Source organism: Ascaphus truei, chromosome 1 (assembly GCF_040206685.1).
Source record: "Ascaphus truei isolate aAscTru1 chromosome 1, aAscTru1.hap1, whole genome shotgun sequence".
NCBI classification, from domain to species: domain Eukaryota; kingdom Metazoa; phylum Chordata; class Amphibia; order Anura; family Ascaphidae; genus Ascaphus; species Ascaphus truei.
The window spans coordinates 336,223,395-336,228,003 of NC_134483.1; positions in this window are offsets into that span (position 1 = coordinate 336,223,395).

Below are 4,609 nucleotides of genomic sequence, written 5' to 3' on the forward strand. Positions count from 1 at the left end.
GGATAAGCTAGAACACACCTATGGTTTCTGGAAGATTGCAAAGGAAAAGCATTTTACCCTGAAAGAGGGCACATATATTGTTGTGAAAGGCATATTTATTCCTAATGCCAATAGCAATGGATCCGCTACTACTGTTCCGTGTGAATTGATACCTGCTGCAATATCTGCACCCTCCATTCCTGAAACCCACATTGTACAACAACAAAAGTACTATGATTATGTACCAAGCCTTTCAGCTGAAAATGCATTGGAATGGGAACCCGAAGAAATGAACCTACCTCCCGACCAATTGTTTGAAGAAAGCAGTGGCGATTCCTATGAGCGCTTCATGGAGGAGATGTGTGTCATACTGGATTCAGCGGGTGGGTCAAGCGTGGATGAAAATGCCTTGCATTTCTGGAGCGACCAGTTGCAGCCAGACGAAGAGTTAATTCTAGAAGAATGGTAAATATAACAACCGTTATGCGTTGACTGTGCGTTTAAATGTTTTTTTTTTTTTTTTTTTTTAACCACCATTTTCCCTTTCAATGCGTGGATACAGCGTAACATTGCAGACTGCATAACATGTAGCGATCACAAAGAAATTGTTGCCGAATACAATATAGTATAACCTGAAAGAGTAGTACACATTGTTGACGGAATAAATATACGTACTTTCCTATCCCTTTAACCATATTAGCAACATTTTAACATAACTCTAACACATACCTGTTTTGTTATCATGCAACATTTAAAAGCGGGTCCACCACGTATGACGTGGGACCCTTGTCATGGCCCAAGGCGTCCTTAAAAAGGATTACGGATGTAAGTCCCGCCCCCAAGCGACGTGCGCGCCTCAAAGCCTATTGGCTGTCATGTTTTGTTATAGTAACGGTAACTGCAGTGTGTCATGTGTGCGGCTCAGTGTTTGTAGCCGTAAAGTGGGCGTTAGCCGAATGTTAATTGAGTGGGAGGAGTGTTAGCGTGCGTTTCACGCTGGTTTAACATGACGTCACACGTATTGCATTTGCGCATTGTGTTATCGGCCGTCCTTTCTGTCCAAACACGTCTGTTTAAAAAGAATACAGATGTACTCGTTTAGAACGAATGTAGTTTCGTATTGATTGTATTTGAAATAAAGATTTTATGTTTAATGGTATTTTCAAGATGTATTGAACGCACAACGTACGCTTTGTTTTGCGCATGCGCTAACAGTTAGTGCAGCCAAGCGTGAAGTGCGTGCGCACACTAAGATGTGCGCGCACATTTTTCAGTATACAGGCAACGTTCAGATCATATACATAGTTATGTCTGCTACAAATGTAAAGAAACATTACATACTGATGTACACTTGTACTTCTAACATATAAGTGAGTGACGTGTGTATGTACACAATCATATAGAGCTGTGTAATGCGTTGTCACGGATACATATATAGTAAGGTGCCATATTTGACCATCATGTGTTTGCTGTATTTCAGAGATGTCGGGGAAGATACAATCGGATCAATGTATGATTTCAGAAGAGTCTACCTTTATATGAGATGATTGTGAGGAGGAGCCACCGACTACTATACTACATATGGAACTAATTTTATATTGCTTGCAGCGCTTATTAACAAACAATTAAAAATGTGATACCCTTATGCCTATATTGCATAAGCACTTAATTAACATAATGATGTTGCAAAATAGTGCCTCATGAATTTTTATTGAGTGTTCTTTAATGACTACTATCATTTTATGGCATGGTGTGTTTTATATATAACAACCATTCCCACTCTGCTAACACATTTGTGAATTCTATTGTGTAATGGAACGTATGACTGTCGAAACTATGTAACAATAATAATAATAATTATAATATGAGCATGTTCATGTATAGCGCTGCTAGTTGTACACAGCGCTTTACAGACACATTTTTCAGGCTGAGGTCCCTGGCCCGTGGAACTTACAATTTATTTTTTGCCGCCTGAGGCACAGGGAGATAAAGTGACTTGCCCAAGGTCACAAGGAGCCGACACCGGGAATTGAACCAGACTCCCCTGCTTCAAAATCTCAGTGCCAGTGTGTGTCTTTACTCACTGAGCCACTCCTTCTCCCAATGTAAAGGACACTTACAACCAACTAGCCATTTCTTGTTAAAAATCTCTTGTTACATGGGTATGTTGATAAAATGGTTTGGGACTGTAGCAAATAATGTTATTGGCCAGATGTTGTGGTCCCCTACAATGCATGATGTTCTGATTATGACATCAACATCATGTAATGAAGTACGTTTCTGTGTATATTTCATTAACCTAACTAACTATAGTTTACTGTGTTTATTAAACGTTCTAAAAATACATAGTATAGTCAATATGATGATATAAGCTACCATAATAAAGCTGGTGTTATCATTTGTCGGTGTTATACATGGATCCTACACAAATTGATACAGACACAAACAGTTGTCTTACAAAGTGTGTCTATGCTAATGTGCACGTGATTGACGTTACAATTGTGAGAATACTTGATAATTATCATCATGATAATGATGAAGTGACGTGATTTATATTGCAAAAATATTACCAACATTGTCATATTGGTAAATTATAAATGCTAAATGCCAGTAACATTAGTGACAAATTTGTCTTCTCTGTTAACAGTTTAACACTTGGTACATGTAGGACACATCCACACACGTGTGACTTATACATACACATGTCACAAATTTAAATTAATGTTGACTATTAATTCCTAGCATTACAAAACACCAACATTGCTAAATATAAGATGTAGTACGCATTGTTGTGATTGCAGGCATTCATGCATGGAGTTTTATGATCAGTCAATTTCATCCATGATGAATGATCTCCCGTAAGTAAAGAAATAACTACAGTTATCCCCTTGTCTCCAAACACCTCTATATTACATTAATGGAATTTATAAGGAAACATACATAAAATGTGATGAAATGGGAGTAATCATTTTCTAATACAATGCACATGAAAGCTCAAGAGTAGCTAAATGCATATACATGATACAGAAAGTACATATATGTAACATTTGTGTTTAAACCAATATGTTGGGTTTTGACTTCAAATAATTATAGGAAGATTGATGTAGGCACATCTTATGAGAGATGTCAGCAAATATACATACCATGATCAGTCATACTGGAGATATACCTATAATGCAAAGGAACAATATATAAATTGCAAACATTGACATGCCATCTTCAGTACCGTAAACAACACAGCAAAGTGTGTATTTGGTGTTAAATGTGCAACACCATGTATATTTCATGACATTCAAAATGTAAATCAGGCTGGTGTACACATCATATGGATGTACATGTTACACTGCACCAATAACATTGTATGTAAGCATACTAGAAGCATGAATGAGTATGGGCAAAATATGTGTATTGTGTTAGCATAAGGAACAACACAATGCTAAAATATTAGTGCTTTGTTACCCCAGTTGTATTCACATACACACAACTAAAGTACAATTGAAGAGGGATTATATAACCTGTGCAACAATAACATACCGGTGCCACATCCCTTTGTGCACACAGCAGAGAAAAGAAAGGTGTGCAACCCATATTCATCTGTGTCCTACCAGAAGGGTATATAAAAAAACATTATTGTTAAGATAACATAATGTAACTATAAAAGTAGAACTTGGAACATATATGTTTTTACTTACAAGAAAAAAATGAATTGATGAGATTCTGGCGTGTCTGGCCACCACTGGCTGTTTGTTCATTTTCAGCAGCTACATGGGTGGGATGCTCGTCTACCAAAGGCTCAGCTAGGTCTGATTGTACATTGTGCCTGAGTGCAACATTGTGCAAAATGCAACAGGCAAGGATAATATCAGACACTTTTTGAGGCTTGTATAGAAGAGCCCCACCAGTTCTGTCCAGACACCTAAATCTGGTCTTGAGTAGGCCAAATGTCCTCTCTATAACAGATCTTGTAGATATATGGGCTGCATTGTACCTGTCCTCTGCTTCAGTTTGAGGGTTTAGCACCGGAGTCAAGAGCCACGGCCTAATTCCGTATCCTGAGTCACCTATAATGAATGGAGCACACATAAGCTGACATTAGTGATCAAATTGTACAATGCCAACATTCCTAAATAAAAAAGTGTTTTGTGTTAGAACATGTAAATGTGTACTCACCCAGCAGCCAACCATGTTCAAAATGTCCCTCTTCGAACGCATGGAAGACTGAAGAGTTCCTCAGGATAGAGGAATCGTGACTGGAACCAGGGAATTTGGGTACCACATGCATTATCCTCATCGTCGCATCACATACCACCTGTACATTGAGTGAATGGTAGTGCTTACGATTGCGGTACACATGCTCACTCTGACTAGGTGCAATCAAAGCAACATGTGTGCAATCGATTGCACCCAGCACACATGGTATTCCTGCTATATTATAAAAGCCATTCCTGACTTCCAGCCACTCTGTCGCCTCTGTAGGAAAATGAATATAATTCCTAGCGCGTCTATTGAGTGCATAGAGAAACTGGGTCAAGGCCCGCGAGAATGTAGATTGCGAGACCCCGCCCACTATGCCCACAGTTGTCTGGTATGACGCGGAAGCAAGATAATGTAATGAGCACAGCATTTTAAC